Here is a 26,888-nt window from a genome sequence, read left to right on the forward strand (position 1 = left end):
CATGAGCCGCCCAGGCGCCCTTACTGCCAATGTCCAGTCAAACCTCAGTCTCATTCTTCCCGCTTCTTTGGTACAAACACCTCCCCCACGTGAGGGGCCTCCAAGACTCCTTTTAGTGGGGGGGAGCGGGGTGGCCAAGTGAGAGGGTACAGGGGAAGACCCTTGTCCAGTTCATTTTCCTGTTAAGGCCCAGTGAGCACAAGCCACTCTGTGGATCCATTTCAACGGCTCCTTTTTTACCCACCTCCCAGTTTCCTAGCTCACAAACGCCCAGGCTCTGGTTCTGGATTTATTTCTTGGATCTCTGACTCCTGACCTGACTCATCTTGGGTTTTACACCATACACCATACTTTTTTTTTTTAACGCCGGGCTTGGGAAACACCCTATCCCACCAGCCACAGGAACACCTACCAGTAACCACAGCCCTCTGGGTCCGGCACCGAGCCCCTGGGGCGTGGCCGAGGGACGATGGTGGGCCAATCACCGGGACAGGACCTGTGGCTAGCCAACAGGTGTCAGGTGCCTTCCACGTGCTAGTCACTGGTCTAAGCAATTAACACTTACCAATTTGTTCATTAATTTAAGGTCAGAACAACCCAATTAAGTTGTTTAAAACCTGTATCTTTGGGGCGCCTGGGTGGCTCAGTCGGTTAAGCGTCTGACTCTCAATTTCAGCTCAGGTCATGATCTCAGAGTTGTGAGATGTTGCCCCGTGTTGGGCTCTGCACCCAGCGTGGAGCCTGCTTGAGATTCTCCCTCTCCCTCTGCCCCTGCCCCGACTCACAAGTGCTCTCTCTCTCTCTCAACATAAATAAATACAATCTTTAAAACCTGTATCCTCACAATTCAGAAAACAATAGGACAGAATCATAAAGGAGTGCTCTGAACAGCTGCTGACCCCTGCATGACTAAGTGGTAATACTAAATTGGAAAGCTACAAAAATAGGCCAAGTCAAATGAAAATAAAGGGCTTCTATTATGCGCACTCACTTGGAATGGCGAGGAGAATTTTTACATTTAACCGCTTTCTGGACAAAACAGTTTTAGAACTCAGAAGAAAGGACAAAAAGCTACTGGTCTCAGCTCTTAAAGATGAACAGGAACTGGTGGCAGAAGTAGCAATGGATGAATACCAAAATCTAGAAATTTCAGCGCAAATTCCCCATTCTTGCTGAAAAGGGGAAGCCTAAATAATCTGTCACATAAGTTTCTCAATTTTAAACATTCACAACAAATTGGTAACACTGAGAAAAACTGGAAATGAGACATTTAAAATAACAATACTATAACCTTGTCTAGCAAGGTGTTCCAAAGGCCCTGACAGGTACTGTTGATTTGCTCTTCATCTCAACCCAGATGAGCTCCATTGCACAGAGCAGTAAATGATGGAGACAGAGCTCACATAACCCGCCCAGTTGTGGGTCTGCCCAGCCTGAACTCCCTCCATTTACTAACCCAGGGCCTCATCCTATTGCACCCCTCTGCCCCCAGGCTAAGGAGCTACTGGAAACCAGCGAGTGAGGGTGGAGTCATAGGATGAAAATATTATTTTTAATTCCACAAGGAAGTAAAATAAACACAATTTTAATTAGAGAAAATATGCCTAAGGAACTAAAGGTTTCTGAGAGCCCAGTGAACAATGAAACGTTCAAGATTGCAGAAAAACTCCCCCAGATAAAAAATTATTTGTTTTATCGGTTGATCAATTTTAAATAGGATTCATGCCCAACATGGGGCTTGAACTCACGACTCTGAGATCAAGAGTCACATGCCCTACTGACTGAGCCAGCCAGGCACCTCTCCAGATAAAATTTTATGCCATTGGGAAAAAAACTTTAGAAACTGGATTAGTGAGCAGACAATGGTAGAAAAATTTCAGAATAAGCAGCACTTTTAATATTAGGGGACTGATGTGTTACAGACTAAAAACTATTGCAGAATACATCCTAAAGAAATTTTCCTAATTCATTGCTGGCCATCATCAAAGACAATACCGTGTAACCAGAAGAGAACTGAACTGAAGTTAAAAAAAAAATAGAAAAGAGGATGACAAAAACAAGCAAGGAATGGCTCAAGCAGATCTGAAATGGCCCCCTTGGCCGTCTTTTCCCACTCCACTTATATGTCCCTTTGCCCTTCTACTCTCCATACAGAAATCTTCCCACCAGGCACCAAGTCCTCCTCCTTCCTCGAAGAAAAGAAAAACCTAGGCTAAGAGTCTTGCTGGGGGTCTTAGCCAGATAACTCTACATTAAAATCCTTGAGAGTTCAAAAGGAACCACCATTCAGTGTGAGTTCTAAAGAATGATAAACCTTGATGTTTGCCTTTTCCTTTTTACAAAGAAATCTGGTTGGCTGGTAAAATCTGAAGGCAATTTCAAAGAGAATCTGTTAGGAGTCCTCTATTCTCCTCTCAGAGGATTTCAGGTGGAAACCTCAAAGCAGCAGAGTGTATCACAGGCCTATGGAAGAGAGTACAAATCATGAGCATACAACTCGAGGGAGGGTCACAGAGCAATATGGTGGATCAAAGCATGGAACACCACCAGTGCCTGAAAGCCTCATAGCATCCTCTCCCACAGGGAACCACCATCTTCCTCCACGATCCACCTATCCTCTGGCAGGCTGCAGATGGGCAGGGCACTCAGTCCCATGGAGCTGACTCCAGGCTGGTCTACAGATTGGGTCCGCTCCTAGGTCTGACCTTCCAGAAGTTGTAACAGAGACTCTGAGGTGTTTCCTAGGGAGCTTCCTCTTTGGTGGGCCCTGAATTCCAGTTTTTGTCTCCCCAACGATGTGAGACTACCAAAATCCCTACTCTTCTGTTACTTTTCGCTCGTTACCCTCTTGACCAGCACAGTTTAGCAGCGAATGCCTCAAGAGAAAAACCAGGGCTAACCTCAGGCTCACCTCTGTGATTTCTTTGCCTCTGGGATGTTGGCCCTCCTGTTCTGCCTGCCTTTGTAGTCCTCCAACTCGGATCTCTATCTCTTCAGTCCCAAGAGATTGCCTAAAGTTCTGCAGGCTTCTCTGCCTCTCAGACCTCTCAGTTTTTGTTTAGGCCCTGGTAAGGAAAGCAGGTCTGACATGATGAGGTACGAGGTGCTCTGCTAAGTCAAAGACGCTAATCACAAAGGACCACTTATCAAATGATTTCACTTATATGAAATCTGCAGAATGGCACAAGAATTGAGACAGGAAGCAGAATAGAGATGGGGAATTAAGACAAGAGGTGTGGAGTTTCTTCTGAGGGTTATGAAAATATTCTAGAACTGACTGTGGTGACTGTTGCAGAATTCTATAAAATACACTAAAGCTCTTTAAATGAGTGACTTGTATGGTATATGAATGATACCTCAATAAAACCATTTTTTAAAAAAGAAAAAAGGGACATTTAAGTCAATGCAGAACATCTAGGAAGCAATTTGGCAATAAACAACAACTTTTACATGTGTGTATATGTATAATATTTATACATTTATATATTTATTTTTAACTTATTTACATTTATATATATGTATATGTGTATATATATACATATATATATGTTTTATAGCTTGAGAAAGTTCCAGACTCAAGAGGAATTGAGGAATGCTCAGGGCCTAGTAACTGAGAGAGAAAAGTCTCAAACAGGATGAGCCTGTAAAAGACTTCAAGTTAAAGAATTAAAGTTCCCAAAGTTCATGAATTAGTTTTATCAGAATCACCTAGGAAGCTAGGCAAAAAGACAAATTCCAGAGCCTTACCCATGAGAATTTTTTTTAGTAAGCTCTACACTCAATGTGGGGCTTGAACTCATGGCCGTGAGATCAAGGGTCGAATGTTCTAAGGACTGAGCCAGCCAGGAACCCCCCCTGAGAATTCTGATTCAGTCAATTGCAGAGGCAGGGGGGAAGAGCCAGCATTTTGCTTTTAAGTGTCCCCAGGCAGTGCTCCCCTCCAAAGCACAGGTATTTAATTGGAACCATACAGACAAGATGGGCATGCCCCGCACAAGGATGAAAGGCAACTTCATGAAGCGTTCCTTATCTTTAAAAAAATAATAAATAAGTATCCCCATGATTCTGATGTCAGCCAGATCTGGCTAACTCTTGGACAACAAGGGAAGAAAAATCTTTTATCATGGCAGTAACACTTTTTGGAAAATCATTCTAGAAGTAATGTGAGAGACTGATTATAATGAGGCCAAGACCTGCCTTTAATAAGCAAGGATCGGTGCTCTGAATTCCTACTGGGACTTAGTGATATTGATAGACATTTATACACAAACTTTCAGTGCTCAAAATCATCGCCTTAAAAAAGAAAAAAAAAAGACTTTATTACCAAACAAAAACTTAGGAATAATCCTGACACCTTTGCTCAAAATACACAACTTACCAACCTCCCTAATATGTTTGTGGTATTTATGTCAAAATTCTGAAAAGGCTGAGGTGATTGCTAATTTAGGTGGTCTTCCTTGCCAACCACATCAGTCTCATGAGTATTTGATTCTCCAGCTTCCCTCCCCACAGGCTAACAAGCAAATCTGTTCCATCCACTTATGAGGAATATCTGAAATAAACTTTGCATGTAAATATGGATTTATGAGGAACATCTGAAGACTGAAAGATTGATACAAATGACTCATCAAGTAACATTGAGCGCCCCTGTGTTTCAACTCTGAATAATGGATTTACATAACTGTAAGCACATTATCCTAGCTCCCTTTTTGAACGGTGGCCTTGTTTCACAAGACAACTAGCAGGGGTATAAATACTAGCTGTAGCCCTTGGCACACCTGGACACAGAAAGCTATCTGGCCCAAATATCTCAAGCTCTTTTGTTGAATTAGCAATTGCAGTAACTAAGAAGGAGACTGGTAGGTGGGTGTTCTAGAGCCCTTAAAAGCCTTTCTTACAGATAGTTCTCAGTGGTAACTGTGACTCAACAACCACAATTCCAAGTTGTTAGGACAAAATACTGGATAATGTAAAGAGGCATACTCTTAAGTACTAAGCTGTTTCTTTAAATTCAAGTGCTTTAATGTTTTAAGTGAAAAAAAAATACTAAAATTGGTTACAGGATGGGGCGCCCGGGTGGCTCAGTCGTTAAGCGTCTGCCTTCGGCTCAGGTCATGATCCCAGGGTCCTGGGATGGAGCCCTGCATCGGGCTCCCTGCTCTGCGGGAAGCCTGCTTCGCCCTCTCCCACTCCCCCTGCTTGTGCTCCCTCTCTGGCTGTGTCTCTGTCAAATAAATAAATAAAATCTTTAAAACAAAACTGGTTACAGGAAATTATTGTAGAACCCAGCTTTTCCTTATTTAACACTATGTGTTTAATACAAGAGAAAACAGCGTAACTACCTGTTCAAGATACTTCAACTCCTGAAACATTACGCAGCCTTTTGTTCGAATAGGCTGAGCTGACCCCAAGACTAAAAAGCAAATTGATACTAGTTTGAAGTAATTCCTTTTATATCCAATTTACTTCCTCCGAGAACAGGTTAATGAGGGTCTCACCTGCTGCTCATTTTCAAGTTCTCATTCCTCCACCTCAAGTCCCCTGTTTGCAAATTTAAATATAAAACACAGAATGGTCAAAGACAAGTGTTTGATTAACAAGATGGTAAGCCCAGACAGATGACATAATGAGGCAGTTATTGCCTTCATAAAAATTCTATCTTACTGGCATATAATTAAGACTTATAATCTAAATTCAACCTTCAAATTTCATCCTCCTCCATCCTAATAAAACTAACTATAGGAGGCCAGATCCACTGGTCTAGTATTCAGAATTGTCTTCTACAAGCCAGGACATTTCTTAAAGTACAGAGCAATGTAAAAATATTGAATGTGAAGGCAAATAAAAAGTTCTTTATCTTAACAACTGAAATAACATCACCTGTCTTGGCTAACTCACAGGCTCACTGTTTAGAGGGGGATGTTTGTTATAATAGAGTATAATAGCATAAAAATTTAAAAAAATATACAGTGATAATGTCAATTGCTGGCAAAAAAAAAGAGTATAATAGCATAGAGTGTATTACAAATGTTAATAACTATTTAAATTATGATCTCCACAGGCTAAGCATTAGATCAGGAGGGTATCTTATCCAGAAAAGTCTTACTTCCAATTTTAATACATTTTCATTATTAAAAAATTGATTTGAGAATAAATATCTCTTAACTATAAACAAGGGGTCTCTCAACTAACTTACTACACTAGAAAATATGTATATTTCAAATTAAAATGGACAGAATTTTAAAACTCTGTGATTAGCATTTTCTTCCATAAAGAGAGACAAAATAGTGGCATCAAGTTCCTGTTTAGAAGTCTCAGCCACATCTACTCTGCAAACACTTAGCTGAAACATTTCATTCAGATGCAGACTATAACTTGATGGATTCATTCGCAAATCCAGTGAAGTGGTTAAGGGAGACCACAAAATTAGAATCCCGTAATGGGTGCAGTTTTTTATTTTAAAACTCAGCATAATCATAGTCCATCTTAATGAAAATGTATACTGTGGAAATCCAATATTACTTAAGTAAACACCAGTGGAATAGTAATAATTAGAGCTATTACCATTTACTCAGCATCTATCACATGCCAGGCATTGTGAGATGGCCTTTAAATACTCAATTTCAATCTTCACAACAACCAAAAATTTGTATTTGTCCAAGGTCATAACGCTCATAAGTGGGATCTGAACCCAGATCCCTTTTACTACAGAGCTTGATCATTTCCCTCTCTGCTGCACAGCTTTCTCCTAGGCAAAACTCCCAAAACTCAAGCGAGGCTTGGATCTGCTCCTGTTGCTTTGGCCTCCCACCAGATGATGCAATCATTAGGCTAGGCTTGATCCCAAAGGAACCGGGGAGGTTATAATTTACCAAACCCACAAAGAGATTTAAATGGGCAAATCAGTCCATAGCCAGATTAGTTGAGGTAACTACAAAGCTGGAGTGAAGAGTACCCATTATAAAAATCAAATAATAATTTTTAAAAACACAATAATATTTATTAAATGCTTGTTCTGTGCCCAGGATTGTTTTTAGGAACTAAAGAACAGACTGGATGAAAGATTTGTATTAAAATTTTCAGCACAGGGGCGCCTGGGTGGCTCAGTCGTTAGGCGTCTGCCTTGCGCTCAGGTCATGATCCCAGGGTCCTGGGATTGAGCCCCGCAACAGGCTCCCTGCTAGGTGGGAAGCCTGCTACTCCCTCTGCTTGTGTTTCCTCTCCAGCTGTCTCTCTCCGTCAAAAAATAAATTTAAAAAAAAAAAAGTTTAAAAAAAACTTTTTTTCAGCAGAGAGGAAAAATGTAAATAACATTAATTCACTGTTGTACCAAGACAAAAGCTACCTGTGTGTACAGAACAGAACATAGCAGCCCTCAAATATTAACTGAGTCAACTCATATCAGGAAAATTAATTACTCCAAGTATCTTTTCTGCTTATCTCATGTATATGCATTTCTCTAGCAGGGGAATTGCTGGGCTTCAGAGTCAGCATATTTTTGACTTTCTAGATAATTCCAAACTGGTTTCCAAAGTAGTCATACCAAATTATATTCCTATCAGCCAGGTATGAATGTTCCTATTGCTCAACAGCATCAGGATTCGGTATTGCCAACTGTAATTTAGGTATGCAGTAATATGGCACTATGGTTGCAATTTGCATTTCCTTGATTAACAAAGACTTTATTATGTTTTATTATGCATTTATTAGACATTTGGATATCTCCTTTTCTGAAGTGCCTGTTCAAGACTTCCACCCATTATTCTATTAGTGCAGGTAACATCTTATTTAAGGTAAGATTCTAAATCCAAGACCTATACTGAGGTCATGAATATATTCTCCTATATTAACTTCTAAAAGTTTTATTGTTTTGTCTTTCATTTGCCATGCCTCCTGGGTCATAAATTAAGTGTCTGAATATGTGTGAATCTATTTCTGTACTTCTCATAGTGTTCTACTGATCAATTAGTCTATCCTGGTGCCAATACCACACTGTCTTAATTATGACAGCTCTTCTTGATCTCCAGTAGAGATGTTTTTCCAATTTATTTTTTCCTTTTCAAGAGTCTCTTGCCTTTTCTTGGTCATTAACAAAACATTTAGTATCAGCTTGTCTATTTTTTTAAATTTGCTGGGATTACATTAAATCTTAAGTCTGTTTCCAAAGAATTAAGACCTTGCAATATATATATTCCAATCCTTGAACCAGTGTATCATCTTCATTTATTTAGGTTTCACTTGAAGTCATTCAATAAAGTCATAGAATTTTTTCTGTAAAGGTCTTTTATACATATTTTGTTAGATTTAAAATATATATCCAATAGTTTTTCTTTTTTTTTAAAGATTTTATTTATTTATTTGAGAGAGAGAGAATGAGAGATAGAGAGCACAAGAGGGAAGAGGGTCAGAGGGAGAAGCAGACTCCCCGCTGAGCAGGAAGCCCGATGCGGGACTCGATCCCGGGACTCCAGGATCATGACCTGAGCCGAAGGCAGTCGCTTAACAAACTGAGCCACCCAGTCGCCCTCCAATAGTTTTTTTTCAAAGATTTTATTTTTAGGCAATCTCTACACCCAATGTGGTACTTGAACCCACAACCCCAAGATCAAGTCACATGCTCTACCAACTGAACCAGGCAGGTGTCCCATATCTCCTGTAAGTGGTGAAAAACCATGGATCTGGGGCTCCTGGGTGGCTCAGTTGGTTAAGTGACTGCCTTCAGCTCAGGTCATAATCCTGGAGTCCCTGGATTGAGTCCTGCATCAGGCTCCCTGCTCGGCAGGGAGTCTGCTCTCCCTCTGACCCTCCCCCATCTCATGTGCTCTCTCTCTCATTCTCTCTCTCTCAAATAAATAAAATCTTTAAAAGAAAAAAAGAAAAACCATGGATCTGAAAAAAAGATGATTGTTTCTAAATTTTATTTTATTTTATATTTTATTTATTTATTTGACAGAGAGAGACACAGTGAGAGAGGAAACACAAGCAGGGTGAGTGGGAGAGAGAAGCAGGCTTTCCGTGGAGCAGGGAGCCCGATGTGGGGCTCGATCCCAGGACCCTGGGACCATGACCTGAGCTGAAGGCAGATGCCCAATGACTGAGCTACCCAGGCACCCCTTAATTTTTTTTTAATATTGTTTTTATTTGACAGAGAGACACAGCAAGAGAGGAAACACAAGTAGGGGGACTGGGAGAGGGGGAAGCAGGCTCCCCGCCGAGCAGGAGCCCAATGCGGAGCTCGATCCCAGGACCCTGGGATCATGACCTCAGCCGAAGGCAGACGCCCAACGACTGAGCCACCCAGGTGCCCCTAAATTTTTTTATTTTTAAGTAATCTCTACACCCAACATAGGGCTCAAACCCACAACTCTGAGATCAAGAGTTACATGCTCCATCAACTGAATCAACCAGGTGCCCCAAAAAGATATGATATTTTTTAATGATGTATAAAAAGATATCATTTTTTAGATTTTATTTATTTATTTGAGAGAGAGCGAGCACAAGCAGGGGGAGAAGCAGAGAGAGAGGGGAGAGAGAATCTCAAGCACATTCCTCACTGAGCACAGAACCCAACACAGAGCTCAATCTCATGACCCTGGGATCATGACCTGAGCCAAAACCAAGAGTCAGAAGCTTAACTGACTGAGCCATCCAGGCACCCCAAAAGATACCGTTTTTTTGATGAGACACCTAGACTTTGGGATAATTCATATATAGATATGAATATAAGCATTCTCAAAATTTTTTAATGGAACAAAGTTCATCAAAGTACAATTTCTGCTGCATAATTTAGTTTAGTTTTGGGTATTTTTTTTTAAGATTTTATTTATTTATTTGAGAGAGAGAGAGAGAGAATGAGAGATAGAGAGCATGAGAGGGAAGAGGGTCAGAGGGAGAAGCAGACTCCCCACTGAGCGGGGAGCCCGATGCGGGACTCGATCCCGGGACTCCAGGATCATGACCTGAGCCGAACGCAGTCGCTTAACCAACTGAGCCACCCAGGCGCCCAGTTTTGGGTATTTTTTTAAGTAATCTCTACTCTCAACCTGGGGCTCAAACTCACAACCCCAAGATCAAGAATCACATGCCCCACTGATTGAGTCAGCCAGGCTCTCCATAATTTAGGGGGAGGGGGTTGTTGTTGTTTTTTAAGATTTTATTAATTTATTTTAGAGAGAGAGTGTGTGTGAGCGGGGAGGAGCAGAGGGGAAAGGAGAGGAAGAAAGAATCTGAAGCAGACTCAGTGCTGAGCACAGAGCCCAAAGTGGGGCTAGATCCCACCACCAGATCATGACCTGAGATGAAACCATGAGTCAGACTCTCAAGAGACTGAGCCACCCAGGTACCCCCCCCATAATTTAGTTTTAACTCTAGAATTAACATTTTATAGTTATGTCATATCTTTAGGAGGTTTAAATGTTTTGAGAAAACAGGTTTAACATACTTGAGAAAACTTATGTTACATAAACAAGTATCCTAAACACCAATTGGTTGTAGGTCCTTACATTTATCAATGTATGAAGTACTTAAATAAAATCCAGAATAGGGCGCCTGGGTGGCTCAGTTGGTTAAGCGACTGCCTTCGGCTCAGGTCATGATCCTGGAGTCCCCAGGATCGAGTCCCACATCGGGCTCCCTGCTCAGCGGGGAGTCTGCTTCTCCGTCTGACCCTCCCCCCCTCATGCTCTATCTCATTCTCTCTCTCAAATAAATACATAAAATCTTTTAAATAAATAAATAAAATGCAGAATAATTTCATTCATCAACTTCGAGTAGATAAATGAGTAAAGAAACTGAAATCTAATTAATATACACACCATTGCGTGAGATTGAGAACCCACACGCCTTGCTCCTAGCCTTAGTTCCCACCACTCTCACATCATTCACTAAATTGTCTCCTTATTCTCATCTGTAAACTAGTTACAATACTGTTCTGTCAGTGTCACACATTAAGGATGAAATGTAAACAGATGCCTTAGAAAACACACTAAAAAATTTAGTCAAACGCAAAGCAACAATTAGCCACAGGTGTTAGAGGTATTCTGCCATCAGAAGGACATGACAATAAGGTTGCCTTTAATCACGGTTTGTAGTAAGACCGAAAACAGACTGGCCTCAAAATTTTCAAGCAAGAAGAGATTTTCACACAAAAAATAAAAATTTTGAAGAAAAAGGAAGAAAGTCTCGGAAATCACCTCGAATATCTTAAAATTAATTACCTTCACTCCTTTATTCCTCCAAACATCTTAGAATCCAGTAAGGAAATGGCATTCTTGTACTGCATTCTATATGAGGAGGCTAAAATCTATCCATCACTTCTAGGAATTTATAACATATTTAGGAAACAAGAAATAAGCATAAATAATTGCTACATGATACAAATTAAGTACTCAATAAATGCTATTATTATTACAAAACAGTACAAAAATCCTGTAGGACATTCAGAGACAAAAGGGATCACTTTCAAGTAAGATGGTCAACAGGAACTCAATGAAGAATGTGTGCAGTGGTTGGCAAACTACAGCCCAAGGGTGGCTCAACACCTGTTTTTGGATATAGCCTGTAAGCTAAGAATGGTTTTTACATTTTAAAATAGTTGAAAAAGGGCGCCTGGGTGGCTCAGTCTGTTAAGCGTCTGCCTCCAGCTCAGGTCATGATCCCAGAGTCCTGGGATCAAGTCCCACATTGTGCTCCCTGCTTGGCGGGGAGTCTGCTTTTTCCTCTACCCCTCCCCCCTGCTTCTGCGTGCATGCTCTCTCTCTCTCTCTCAAATAAATAAAATATTTTTAAAAATAGTAAAATAAAACAGTTGAAAAGACTCCAAAAAAAGAGCATTTCTTTTTTTTTTTAAGATTATTTATTTATTTATTTGAGAGAGTGAGAATGAGAGAGAGAGAGCACATGAGAGGGGGGAGGGTCAGAGGGAGAAGCAGACTCCCTGCTGAACAGGGAGCCCAATGTGGAACTCGATCCAGGGACTCCAGGATCATGACCTGAGCCGAAGGCAGTCGCTTAACCAACTGAGCCACCCAGGCGCCCAAAAAAGAGCATTTTGTAACACATGAAAGTTATAGTACATCACACTTCGGGGTCCATAAATAAAGTTTAATTGGAACACAGCCATGCTTCACATGACAGGGGTGAAGGAGCAGTTGTAACAGGGACCAAATGGCCCACAAAACCACAAATATTTACTCCCTGGTTCTTTACCGAAAAAAAGTTTACCAACCAACTGCTCAAGAAATATGGGTGGGATTTTGGTGGACAGAACTAGAGGAGGAGGTGGGGGTTGGGGGGATGACACAAACATTCCATATGAGAAATGAAGGTGTGAAAACATGAAGGAAAACTCCAGAATATTTCAGGGACAGTGGGAAGACTGGTTTGGCTGAAGCAGAGGGTCCAAAATCGGTAGTCACTGAGCTACTGATGACTATGTGCTTTGTTACTGAGCCATTTATATCATTATGGTAACTGATAACAAGCGTTCTCATACCAAGACTATGAGATTGGTACTATCATTATCCCCATTAATAATTAAGAACTAGTTAAATGATGGGTGCCTGGGTGGCGCAGTCCATTGAGCAGCTGACTCTTGGTTTCAGCTGAGGTTGTGATCTCAGGGTGGTGAGATCGAGCCACGCATGGGGCTCTGCGCTCAGCCCTCAGCACTCAGCACAGGGAAGAGTCTTCTTGAGACTCTCTCACTTTCCCTCCACCCCTCCACACCAGGCTCTCTGTCTCTCTCGCTCGCCCTCTCTAAAATATAAATCTTAAAAAAAAAAAAACTAGTTATATGATTTAATAAAGAAACTACTCTGTCAAATAAATAAAATATTTAAAAAGGGGGCAGGGGTGCCTGGGTGACTCAGTTAAGTGTCTGTCTTTGGCTCAGGTCATGACCCCAGGGTCTTGGGATCAAGCCCTATGTTGGGCTCCTTGCTCAACGGGGAGTCTACTTCTCCCTCTCCCTCTGCCTCCCTTTCCCCCTGCTTGTGTGCTCTCTTTCTCTGTCAAATAAATGAATAAAATCTTAAAAAAGAAAGAAAGAAAGAAAGAAACTAAGCTTACAGATTTTATGTAGTGGGCCCAAGATGAGTCAATTGAATCTAGTCTATGAATCTAGGTTTCTTTGCCTGCAGAGCCCATGCTGTTCAATACTACAACATACCAAACCTCCATACAGGGTAGTAGAAGGAAATATTTGTTTTCAAATACAGGCATAAAAAGAACATGATTTTATCTGTAAGCTATGACTCTTTTGTATTTAAAAGGACAGTTGTCCCATGAGCTGGTCCAAAGTGTTCCACACTTGGAATTAAACTATCATGGCCCTCTTCCTAAATCATAGGAGGAAAAAAAAATGTGAGCTTGATTTTCTCAATTTCAACTTTCTCCCAGAAGTATTTCTTAAATCTTTGAAAAAATGACACATCATAAAAATCAATAAGTAGCAGACCAAGTTTGGTAAAATTCAGCAGATTATGCCTAGCTCGACTTTTTTTTAATGGATTATGTGCTCAATAGATTTACATTTTATTATTTTAAGTTCAAATGATTAATTGAGTTTATTAATTCAGGAACAGTTAACTCAATTATCTAGAAGTGGTTTTAATGTTTTCTTCAAAAGAATAATGCTTCTGTGAGAGCTATCATAAGCATTAAGAAAAAAATCAGGCACACCTACATATTAGCAGTATCTATTAGATGAAACTATAGAAACCAAAAGATAATACATTGTATGAGGGCTTACTGCTACTTGGAAACACCCCACTCCCATTAAACTAAATCTAAAGCTGCACAGTTCAACAGAAATATGCAAGCCACACAGGCAAGCCGCATATGTAATTTTAAATCTTCTAGTAGCCACATTTTTTAAAAGTTGAAACAGGTGAAATTGCAATAATTATTTAACCTAGTATATGTAACATATTATCATTTCAACATATAATCAATATTTTAAGAGCACCTGGCTAGCTCAGTGGGAAAAGCAGGTGACTCTTGATCTCAGGGTCATGAGTACGAACCCAACATTGGGTAGAGAGATTACTTAAAAATAAATAAATTTTATAATCAACATTTTATCAATTGAATTTTTTTTCATACTTAATCTCAAAATCTGGCATAAAAGTATTTTACACTTACAGCACTAGGCAAATTTCAAGTGCTCCGCAGCCACATGTGGCCACTGGCTACCATATTGGACTGCAGAGATCTAAGGGATAGCTCTTCTAAAAACCACAATAGGAAAAAGGCTGTGAATTACAACCAGCGAATCAGACCTAGAAAGTGAAAGACATGGGTCAAGAAAGGGAGCTTGTAGCTCCAATATTCTAATGTTGAAATAAGAGTTCAACTAGGAAATGAATAACAAACAATAATGGACCATTTTGGCAGATAATGACCTTTCAGCAATCTACTTGGGGTTCTTAAAATATTGCATAGTATTGATTGTATGTTTGTTTTCTCTACATTGTAACTAGTCTTGCTATAAATGTTATTTGAGATTACCCATAATCTCCCCCCTCCCTCTCCATTTCCTCACCCCCACCCCCACCCCCACCACCCCGCCAAGGAATTTTCTAACTATTTCAAAGTTATCAAAAAACAAAAAACAAAACCTACTTCCAGTTGCTTTTCACAACCTGAACAAATTTAAAATCTACACAGGTAATGCGTAAGCCACTGAAGGATCTGGGGAAGGGAATGGAAATAATGTTTCAGTACTAATAGTGAAGTATCCATGTCACAGAAGGAGGGGGAGGAAATAAACTGGAAAGGCACTAGTTCAGAATGTTCCACATGAATCTTGAAATCTTGTAGCCTTGAGAACAAAAAAGGACAGAGACCAGATTTAGCAGTGATTCAAGTAAATCAGGTAAACAGTATCATGCCAGAAGAAGGAGAAGACTTCAAAGGAGACTGACCAAAATAATGAAGTCAGCAGCTCCCCCCTTACCTTCCTCTCCCTACACCGGACTCCAGGAGAATCCCAGAGGGACCATTCTGCAAAGATTTGCTTGTAGCAAACATTTCCTTTTCCTTAACTCACTAGCTCTTTCTAGACACCAGACCAAATTCTCATTTGCTAATCTATTAAAGTACCTATGATAAATATGAGCAATAATAAATTCTGTTTATAAAAAACATACAAATTGCTGGAGGAGGTGTGTCTACACTCTGGGGAAAGAGGTGGGGCGAGGGAAGATTATTTTAGGTGATAATAGCTCAAAGTAAATCAGCATTCAATTTCAAAACAAACTCTGACTAAACAATTCAAACACTGCAATGACAAAATGCTTAGTAGTTTATCACTTTTACCAACTGAAAGTATGTAGTTACAATGTGTTTACTAGTGCTTGAAATGTAAAATTAAGGAAACCATAATTATAGCTCAATATTTTTCAACTCTGATCAATTCTGCATGTTACTCAGAAACCTATCCCATTAGGACATGTTTTTAAAAAGTAAAAAGAATCAAATGTTATAATTCTTTCAGTTCAGAGGGTTTCATGATGCCCCCTTCAAGTAATGGGGAAAAGTACTACAGCGGCAAATCATCAATGAAATCATTAAGGTACCGATCTACGTGAAAAACAAAACTAGAAACAAAAGCCAAATATGATGCCAAGTTTGTAAAAATGTTTCATACACACACCAAGATTTGAAGCACACTAAAGTATCAGCAAGGATTATCTGTGGTAATTTTACTTTAGGTAATTTTTATTTTAACCTGTTTCTATATTTTCTGTTTTCTACAATGATGATATATTATTGTTAAAACTGGTATGAAAAAATAAAATTTGACAAGTGGAAACTGAGGTTGTACCAATCAATTTAGTATTATATCGGATTGATAGGCTATCCCTTATACCACCATATTCTAAGCAAAAAGCATTCAGGGCCCTTGAAGACATGAACTTTGCCTTATCTATATAATACATACTTGACTACGTTCACATGTACAATATATGATGCACAGATTAATACTTGTGCTGCACAACATTTGGAAACTAAAAATGGTTCATTTAGGAAAAGACAAAGCAGGTAAGCACCCTTGCAAAAGAAAGGAGAGCCAAGAGTGGATGGATGGGCAAGGAATAAATCAGTAAGAGGAGTCACAAGGTGGGAATAACGTCTTGGTCCAAAATTTTAAAATGTAGATCTACTACAAATTGGTTGTTTTTTTTTTTAAGATTTTATTTATTTACTTGTCAGAGAGCACAAGCAGGGGGCCCCGCAAAGGGAGAAGCAAGCTCTCCATTGAGCAAGGAGCCCAGTGCGGGACTCCCATCTATCCCAAGACCTTGGATCGTAACCTGAGCCAAAGGCAGACAGACGCTTAACCGACTGAGCCACCCAGGAGACTCTAAATTGTTCACTTTTAAAAACGGCCCATTTTTTGTCAATTTCACCTCTACTCATTAAAAAAGTAAAGGTAGACTTCTAAATATAACAGATTGAATCAGCACTGCTTTAAAACGCGGCTTTGCCCCCTAACAAAGGCAATTTTCTCAATTCTAGAGCAACATGTAACTATGGTTCATCAACGTGGAAACTATTGTGGTGCCGGGAATGGAGTGGGTAGAAGAGTACCAAAAACAGTGTCCCTTCCTGCCTTCAAAGAGCTTACCGCGATAGGGAGAGGGATAACAAAGGAACGGGTGACGGAAAGAGGTCACAAAACAGTCACGAGTGATTTTGTTGGTTTTAAAATAATGAAGGTTAAGTACTGTTGAGGTTAAAAAAGTTTGTGGAACAAGATTTGAACAGACGATGGTGCAGAATTAGGCACATGGCTGAGCTGGGTGGGACTCATCGCACACTTAATCCTCGATGACAGCACCAAAACCAGCCCTCTCCGGGCTTAAGCGTACACAAACATTGATTGAAAATTGACTGAAATCCAACAAATCCGCCAAGCAAGGCTAAACACGCACGCACGCAAAATTCAACAGCGCTGCGTTCATTTTCCTTGGTAGAGTACCTAATACCTGGCTACTGACTAAAAAAGGTTTAACGAAAGCTGATGATCGGCTGGAATCTATACACCATCAACCCGCTCCCAAAGGGCCTCTGGCTCATGCCTTTGCACGCCAACACCGGGCGCTGGTTGACCTCGGCCTCCGCCCTGCTCACCCCGGGACGCTGTTTACCAAGGCTGACCCAAACGTGCCATCCCCACGCCCCTCCAAGCCGGGCCTCCACGGGTCCCGGCGACGCCACCTTGTAAATATGGGACTGGGAGGGGGGGGACCCGCAATCAATGGCAGGTGGGTGGCGCGGCCTCACGAGACAAAGCAGGGCTCCCCATCCAAGGGAGCCCTCCATCGCGCGGGCCGCCTGCCCGCCTGGCCCCGAGGTCCGGGCCGCGCCGCCACCCCCGCGCCGCCCCCCGGGTACCGGGCCGGCGGAGACCGCCCGCTGCACCCCGAGCGGCCGCCGCACCCCGAGCGCCGGCCCAACCGCCGCGGCAGGAGCGCGCAGGGCGCCCAACTGCCGTCCCGGCCCAACCAACGCGGGCAGGGGAGGAGAGGTGCGCGCGGCCGGCGGAGCGTGCGAGCCACTCGGGGGTCGCAGGGGGGAGGCTGCGCGCGGGGAAGGCAGGGGCCAAGAGGCGCCGAAGCCATCGCTGAACGCAGCGCCAGGAGGGGCTCCTTTAGGGGGTTTTGCCCCTTTCCCCTTAGAAGGTGCAGATGGTTTGACCCCCCACCCCGAGTGAGGTGCCTTGTCCCAGCCCCGGCTGGACTGTACCATCGGGCGGTGCCGCCGGGATTTCTCCCCCCCACCACCACCCCCATCAGTTCCCCCCCCCCCCACCCGGGTCCGCGGTCGGTTGGCCCCGGCCGGGCTCTGAGACGCGGAAAGAGCTTGGCGCCATTTTGGGTGGGACTAAGCAAAGACGAAACACCCTCCCAGTCGATGGGGTACTCTGGACGCTGGCTTATCCGGTTCCCTTAATCCTTTAGGTACTCACACGACGTTGGGTGAGGGGAGCTGGAAGATCAGCGGGTCCCCGATCCTCTCTCCCTAGGGGTGATGGAAATCAAACCCCCCCCGCCACCTCCAGGTGGTTCTTCCCGCCGCAGAGTGGGAGCAGCATAAAAGGCGGGGCCTTATTAGCATAGTCTGCCTGGCAACCTGATCTCGACGTTATATGATTGGCTGAACTCTGTAAACCCCATGCCCTGCCTAGAGACGAGTAACGCTGGGGCGAACTGACAGGCCCAGATTTAAGACTCATGACGAAGATCCTGAGACGCTTATTCAGGCGGCAGAGAAAGCCAAAAGGAGATTCACACAATGGCCCAATGACTGAAGGCCTCTTTATTTCGTGCTCTGCTGTTCATTTAAAACCCAATCAAAGAGCGGGTCTCAGGCCGCGCTGGCCTGCGTTTGTACTCTAAGCCAATCAGAAAAGCCGACTCTTCGGATTCAGGGTCAAGCCGGCCCTGAGGGTCCCGTGGCCGCCGAGGTGGGGAAAAGTCCCCGCCTCGGTGGCGCAGGTAGAGGGGATGGGGTGCTCATCGGAGTGCGAGCGAGCCCCCCCCCCACACCCGAGAGGCCCGGTGTGCTGAGACGCCGAGCCAGGGGACGTGGCGGGACGAGCGCGCCGCCGGCTTGCGGGCGTGCTCCGGCTTGGCGCCCTCACACAGTTTAGCACCTGAGGCCGACCTGCCTGCGGAGCTCAGCTGAACCGATGCTACGCGCGAACCCCGAACGCAGTGCGGGCCTCGGCCGGTCGGCATGCGCCTTCCTGGGCCTCGGGCTCCAGGCTTCTGGGTGTACGGCTCCCGCCGCGCGCTCCTCCTGGGCTGACGGTGCCTCCACCCCTGACCCCGCGACTGCGTGTGTGTTCAGTCCTTGCCAAACCCTGGAGCGCCTCGCCGCATCTCTCCTTTACCTTCTTCCCATTTTTTCAGAAACATGAAGTAGTATTCAACACTGATTAACCAGTGACTCAGTCACTCATTTCTTAACCTCAGGCTTCCACATCCTACCATCCCGTAAAATTGCCTTCCCAAAGGGCAGCCAAGTGCACAGAAAGGAACCCAAGCTCTGGAGCAAGACGCCCAGCCCTAGATAGCAACCCCTAATAGGAATGGCAACTAGATCTGGAAGAGACCTTGAACCTTTGGACCTTCAGGGAGTTTTCCCCTCCAAAACATCTATCTTGCTACATTGTTTTGAAGATTGAGATTTACATGTAAAAATACCTCCCTACCAGGAACTTAAACGAATGGAAGTGTTAATGATGATAAAACAGACAAAACTGCTAAACTAATTGGCTAACCAAGAAAAAGAGGAAGAAAGCACAACTAAGCAAAAGACTTGAGAATAGAAAACATCCAAGGGTGGGGAGGGGAATCTAAAATCCATTCAACAATGTCCTCCTCACTGTTTTATTTAAAAAAAAAACTGGAAACAAAGTGGAAAGAGTAGGAGAACATTGCGTTTTTAAAAACTTAAAAGACAGTTGATTACCTCATAAGCAACTTGATAACTAGACCGTGTCTTGTTCCGCCACAGGGACGAAGAAGCACAAGACTTAGAACGAGATGGTCCATAAACACTTGTTGAATTTAACTGAGAAGGAAACGTATTTGGGGTGGCGCGGGCAGGGGGCCTGCGCAGTGGAGGGCTCTCCCTTGGATGGGGTGCCCTGCTTTGTCTCTTGAGGCCGCGCCACCCACCTGCCACCTGATGAGGCAGAAGCAAGTAACTCTTCAGGGGACACATGGAAGTCAGTTGCCTTAGAAAAGATTATATTGGTTAAGAAAGTCATTCCAGTATTCCCCTTTAGCCCCGTCAGTGGACAGACAATGCCAGAGGCTGGACACGTCTGCTCCTGTATCCTTTGGCCTCTAGAGAAAACTTTCCCCATTTTGAGATTTGACATATCATGCTCTCTGATGGATTAAGATGGTCCCAAATGAGGTCTGCTGACCAGAAATGTCAAGGAACCCAAAAGGGGAAGCTGACATGAGGAAGGGGGCTATCTGGACTACAGAGCACAAGTCACCCTCATGGACTTTGAAAAATGGTCTGAAACTTTAGAGGGCACACATATTACAGTTGGACACCACCCCAAAGATTTTTTATTCAGAAGACCTTGAGTGAACCTCAGCAACCTGCATTTCATATATTTTTGTTAAGGTTGCTTTTTAAGTATTCTCTACACCCAATGTGCGGCTCAAACTCACAACCCCAAGATCAAGAGGTACACTCTCTAATGACTGAGTCAGCCAGGTGACCCTCATATAAATTTTTAATTTTAAATTTATACTCAGTAAAATTCACTCATTTTGGTATACTACTATTTATTGAATATGTACTGTATATAGTAGAGGCAACAGAAGAACTTAAGATAATTCCAGGTGATAAGTGCTATAAAGAAAATAAAGCAGGGGCACCTGGGTGGCTCAGTCAGTTAAGTGCCTGCCTTCCACTCAGATCATGATCCCAGGATCCTGGGATCGAGCCCCCATAGGACTCCCGGCTCAGCGGAGAATTTGCTTCTCCCTCTCCATCTATCCCTCCCCCTCCAACTCCTCCTCCCCCTGCTCTTGCGAGCTCTCTCTCAAACAAATCTCTTTTTTTAAGAGTTTATTTATTTATTTGACAGAGAGAGACATAGCGAGAGAGGGAACACAAGCAGGTGGAGTGGGAGAGGGAGAAGCAGGCTTCCCGCGGAGCAGGGAGCCCGATGCGGGGCTCGATCCCAGGACCCTGGGGTCATGACCTGAGCCGAAGGCAGACACTTACCGACTGAGCCACCCAGGTGCCCCAAACATATCTTTTTTTAAAAGATTTTATTTATTTGAGAGAAAGAGAGCGAACGAGCAGAGGGAGGAGCCAAAGGGAATGGGAGAAGCAAGGCTCCATCCCAGGACCCTGGGATCATGACCTGAGCCGAAGGCAGACGTTTAACCAGGCTCCCCTCAAATAAATAAAATCTTAAAAAAAAAAAAAGTAAAGCAGGAAAATGTAAAGTGTGGGAGATGCTGGCAACTTAAATAGAGTGTCAAAGAAGTCTTTTTTAAAAAAGATTTTATTTATTTATTTGAGAGAGAGACAGGTGACAAGAGAGAGCACAGACAAGGAGAAAAGGGAGAAGCAGGCTTCCTGCCGAGCAGGGAGCCAGACGTGGGGCTTGAACCTAGGACCCCGGGATGACGACCTGAGCTGAAGGCAGATGCTTAACCACTGAGCCACCCAGGCACCCCCAAAGAAGTCTTTTCTAAGATACTCACATTTGAACTGAGACTTGAATATTTGAAAAAAAAAAAAAAAAAAAGGCCAGCCATTAAAATTAACAACATGGGAAACAACAGATAGATGTTGGTGAGGATGTGGAGAAAGGGGAACCCTCTTATACTGTTGGTGGGAATGCAAGCTGGTGCAGCCACTGTGTAAAACAGTATAGAGTTTCCTTAAAAAGTTAAAAATAGAACTACCCTACCACCCAGCAATTGCACTACTAGGTATTTACCCAAATGATACAAAAATATTGATTCGAAGGGATACATGCACCCCTATGTTTATAGCAGCATTACAACAATAGACAAATTATGGAAAGAGCCCAGATGCCCATCAACTGATGAAGGGATAAAGAAGATGTGGTACGTACACACACACACACACACACACACACACACACACACACACACTGGAATATTACTTGGCCATAAAAAAGAACGAAATCTTGCCATTTTTAGAGTGAAGCTCCATAAAGGCAGGGATTTTTGTGTTGAAATTTTTTTTCACACTAAAAACAATAAGAAAGCTAGAGTTGCTAGAATATAAGGCAAGGATACAAGAAAACTTGAAGAGATACTTAGATCACACAACCAGATCATACAAGGTTTTGAATGCTATGGTATTAGAGTTGTTATTGTATTTTAAGTGCAATTTAAAGTAGTTGGACATTTTAAACAGGGGTATAACTTTTTTTTTAAGATATTCTGGCTGCTCTAGGGTGCTTATCTTGTTCAGTGAGGGGGGAGAAATAAGAGACAAGGAGGATAGTTAGGAGTCTGTTGCAATATACTCTAAGCAAGAAATTGGTGATCTTGACTAAAATAGGAGTAGTGTAAATGGGAGAAGTGTGTGGATACCAGATATGCTTTGGAGGTAAAGCCACAGAACTTGCAAATAGATAAGACAATGGAACAGAGTGGGGGTTTCTAGTGATGACAAGAGAGTGATCAAGAATCACTTGAAAAATTGAGACCAAAAAAAAGAAGAAAGAAAAATCGAGTCTTGAGTGACCAAGTGAATGTTGATGGCTCCACTGAAATTGGGAAGACAGAGAGAAATGGTTAGAAAATTAAGTGTTCCATTGTGGTCATGCTAAGTTTGAAGTATACATTTTAGAAATCCAATTGGACATACTATATTGGCAGTTGGAATTCAAGGAGAGATCAAGGCTATGATACAACGTCAGGATTCATCAGACCATAAATTGTATTTAAATACATAAGGTTGGGGTGCCTTATGTATGTATCCACCAACTAAGCCAGTGGAACATGCGACTCTTGATCTTGGGGTTGTGAGTTCAAGCCCCATGCTGGGCATAGTGTTTACTAAAAAAAACTTAACTACATAAGGTTACATGAAGTCTAATTATTATTTTTTTCTTTAAAGATTTTATTTATGTATTTGACAGAGAGAGACACAGCAAGAGAGGGAACACAAGCAGGGGGAGTGGGAGAGGGAGAAGCAGCCTTCCCACTGAGCAGGGACCCCAATGCAGGGCTTGATCCCAGGACCCTGGGATCATGACCTGAGCCGAAGGCAGATGCTTAACGACTGAGCCACCCAGGCGCCCCTACATGAAGTCTAATTAGATAAGGTCATCTAATAAGGCTTAGGTGAGGGAGAGAGTGTATATGGAAAACACAAGAGGGTCCAGGATTAAGCAGTTGGGAGCTGCTGAATTTAGAGATGAAGGATAGGAGGAGAGTTAACAAAAGAGATCATTAAGGCCAATAAAACAGGAGGGGAACAGAAGAGAATGGTGTCTGAGAAGCCTCAAGAAGGAAGTGTTTCAAGAAAGGTGTAGTAGTCAGCTGCAGCTAATACTACTGAGAGGTAAAGAAAGATAAAGTCAGGGGCGCCTGGGTGGCTCAGTGAGTTGGGCATCTGCCTTCAGCTTGGGTCGTGATCCCAGGGTCCTGGGATGGAGCCCCACATTGTGCTCCCTGCTCAGTGGGGAGCCCGCTTCTCCCTCTGCCTCTCCCCCTGCTAGGGCTTTCTCTCTCTCTCTCTCTCTCTCTCTCTCTCTCTCAAATAAATAAAATCTTAAAAAAAAAGATAAAGTCAAATAACCTGTGGATCTGGAAAGATGGCGTGGAAGTAACTGGTAACTTGTCAATAACAGTTTCAGGGGAGGGTTAGAAAACAGAACAGGAGTTGCCTGAAGAAAGAATGGGAGGTGAAGACTGACACCCGTTGCCAACAGTGTAGCAAATAAGAAAGGCCAACAGAAACAGCTAAAATGCTATTGATGCGCTTTTGTAAAAGACCTTTCTTAAAAGTCTCACAGAGCTGGCAACAGAGTGAGGAGTTTACAAAGGTTAATAACAAAGTGAGTAAGAAAGGGAAAGCTCATCATTATAGAGGAAAGCAAATGAATAAAGAAAAAGGAATGCTGGAGAAAGAAAAACTGTCATTTGACAGCAACCAAAACAATTATTAAAGTTTCTCAAACAAGAATTATAGGTGTATACTGAAACCAACAGATGAAAATTTGACTTGATGTCAACACAGTCTTGAAATATCTCCACAAAAGATACTTATTAATTACAAGGAAAAAGATAACTTTATAATGGAGAAATTTGGAGATACCATCATAGAATGGTATCCATCAAAGTTACTATCCTAAGGGGGCGCCAGGTGGCTCAGTAGGTTAAGCATCTGCCTTTGTCTTAGGTCATGATCACAGGGTCCTGAGTTGGGCTCCCTGCTCAGTGGGGAGTCTGCTTCTCCCTCTGCCCCTCCCCCTGCTCGTGCTCACATGTCTGTGTGCTCTCTCTCTCTCAAACAAATAATTTTTTTTTAAAAAAAGCAAAGTTACTATCCTCAGGAATAGGACAATGGAGACCATGTGCTTCTCCCTGTGGCACTGAGGATACAGCTTCACTTCTGCAATATGGCTGCCAAAAATTAATAACCTGAATCTGATTCTAAGGGAACAATAGGCACACCCAAACTGAGTGACATTCTATAAGATAACTGGCCTGTAGTCACCTTAGATACATTAATGTCATGGGACTTTATGGTTGGCTCAATCGGTAGGGCATGTGACTCTTGATCTCAAGGTCTTGAGTTCAAGTCCCACATTGGGCATGGAGCCTACTTAAAAAAAAAAAAATTGTTAATGTCATGAAAAACAAAGTCTGAGGAACCGTTCCAGACTAAAGAGACTAAAAAGACACAACAACTAAATGCCCCAGATTTGGATTCTGGACCAGGAAAAAACTTTTTTTTTTACATGTATAGAGAACAATTGGTCACATTGGAATAAACTCTGTAGATTACATAATAATACCATATAAATGTAAATTTTTGATTTTGAGCATTGTATTGTGAATATATAAAAGTATTTTCTTACTTTTAGAAACACACACCAAGTGAAGGGGAACGGTATAGGCAGTTTATTCTCAAACAGTTCAGAAAAAGAAAAAAAATTCCATGTACATGTGACTAAAATATTAACATGGAGATATGATAGGTGTATGGTAATTCTTGTACTATTTTTGCAAATTTTCTGTAAGTGTGAAATAATAAAACAAGTTAATAGTCAACAAAAACAAAAAGACCAGTCATTTGGCTTCAGGTCTGCATCCTGAGGAAAGGGGATGACTGATATTGGAACTGGGTGGGCTTCTGAGAAAGAATCAAGGAGTTTGTGACCAGGCTAGAGTTGTTCAGAGCTTCACTCTTTTTTTTTTTTAAGATTTTATTTATTTATTTGACAGAGAGAGAGAGAGAGCACAAGTGAGCACAAGCAGGGGGAGGGCAGGCAGAGGGAGAGAGCAAAGCAGGCTCCCTACGGAGCAGGGAACCTGATGCGGGGCTCCATCCCAGGACCTCAGGATCATGACCTGAGCCACTCAGGCACCCTGAGCTTCACTCTTGTTCAGAAAAAAATCTAACAGGTTTCAGGTGTGGGTGACTATGAGTGTAACTGAATGTTTGAAATTAAATTTTTTTAATTTTTTAAATTCAATTTAATGTGGGCGCCTGTGGCTCAGTCTGTTGGGCATCTGTCTTCGGCTTGGGTCCTGATCTCAGGGTCCTGGGATTGAGCCCTGCATTGGGTTCCCTGCTGCACAGGGAGCCTGCTTCTCCCTCTCCCTCTGCCTGCCCCTCCCCCCACTCATGCTCTCTCTCTCTCTCTCTCTCTCTCTCTCTCTCTCAAATAAATAAATAAAATCTTTTTAAAAAATTCAATTTAATGAACCTATAGTATATTATTAATTTCAGAGGTAGAATTTAGTGATTCATCAGTTGCATATAATTCCCAGTGCTCATTTCATCAAGTGCCCTCCTTAATGCCTATCACCCAGTTGCCCCATGCCCTCACCCAAGTGTTTGAAATTTATGCGTGTTGGATACTGTCCTCCAAAGTTCATATCTGGAACCTGTGACTGAGATCTTATTTGTAAATGGGGTCTTTGCAGATATAATTAGTTAAGATAATACCATACTTGATAGGTTGGGCCCTAACATAATGACAGGTGAGCTTAGAAGAAGAGAAAATAAAGACACATCACACAGGGAAAGATATATATAAAGACAGAGGCAGAGGGGCACCTGGCTGGTTCAGTCAGTAGAGCATGTGGCTCTTGATCTTGGGGTTTTAAGTTTGAACCCAACGTTGGATGTAGGGATTCCTTAAAAATAAATATATATATATATATTTAAAGATTTTATTTATTTATTTGACTGAGAGAGACACAGCAAGAGAGGGAACGCAAGCATGGGGAGTGGAGAGGGAGAAGCAGGCTTCCCGCTGAGCAGGGTGCCCCATGCGGGGCTCGATCCCAGGACCCTGGGATCATGACCTGAGCCGAAGGCAGATGCTTAACGACAGCCACCCAGGCACCCCAAAAATACTTTTTAAAAAAGAGACAGAGATGGACTATGATGTATCTACAGGCCAAAGAAAACCAGTGATTGCCAACAACCGCCAACAGTTTAAAGAAGGGTCCTTCCCTTGAGTCTTCAGAGAGAGAGCATTGCCTGCCCACACCTTTAGTTTGGACATCTAGCCTCCAGAAGTGTGAGAGAATAAATTTCTATTGTTTTAAGCACCTAGTTGGTGGTACTTTGTTATGACAGCCATAAGAAACTGAGACAAAATTATAAAGTGCATAGGAAACTATGTGGGTATAAGATTGTGTGTGTTGGGGTGGGGTACATACTGAATGTGGATGGCAGGGGTTATTAGCATTTATGAAATAGCAGCAGTATTGGGTTTGTTTTTGTTTATTTGTTGGATTTGAAAGGAAAAATCTAAGGAATTGAGCAGATAAATATTTTTAAATGTTATTTTTGTATAAAATTAAATATACTTATTATGGAGTAGAAAATAAAAATTAAAAAAAATAGGGGCTGGGGTGCCTGGGTGGCTCAGTGCGTTAAACATCCAACTTTTGATTTCCGCTCAAGTCATGATCCCAGGGTCCTGGGATCAAGCCCCTGTGCTGGGGAGTCGGCTTGAGGATTTCTCTCCCTCTCCCTTCACCCCTCCCCCCCTAAAATAAATAAATCTTTTTTTTTAAAGATTTTATTTATTTATTTGAGAGAGAGAGAATGGGAGACAGCACGAGAGGGAAGAGGGTCAGAGGGAGAAGCAGACTCCCCGCTGAGCAGGGAGCCCG

General features: G+C 42.5%; 1 protein-coding gene and 1 non-coding gene across 3 annotated transcripts in view; one reads left to right on the top strand and one right to left on the bottom strand.

Annotated features, from left to right (window-relative positions):
* PRDM10 (PR/SET domain 10) overlaps window positions 1-18,085 on the bottom strand; it is a 104,355-nt gene extending 86,270 nt beyond the window's left edge. For both annotated transcript variants that reach the window (XM_073903985.1, XM_025893791.2), the window contains exon 1: window positions 17,975-18,085. The gene's annotated coding sequence lies outside the window, so the exon portion shown is untranslated. The remainder of the gene's footprint in view (window positions 1-17,974) is intronic.
* On the top strand, window positions 3,931-4,034 carry LOC112840661 (U6 spliceosomal RNA). The gene has a single exon (XR_003212554.1). It is a non-coding gene; the product is annotated as a U6 spliceosomal RNA (small nuclear RNA).
* Window positions 18,086-26,888: the final 8,803 nt, after the last annotated feature.

Source organism: Callorhinus ursinus, unplaced genomic scaffold (genome assembly GCF_003265705.2).
Source record: "Callorhinus ursinus isolate GAN/ISIS: 27379988/994484 unplaced genomic scaffold, GSC_fseal_2.0 scaffold19, whole genome shotgun sequence".
Taxonomy (NCBI): Eukaryota; Metazoa; Chordata; class Mammalia; order Carnivora; family Otariidae; genus Callorhinus; species Callorhinus ursinus.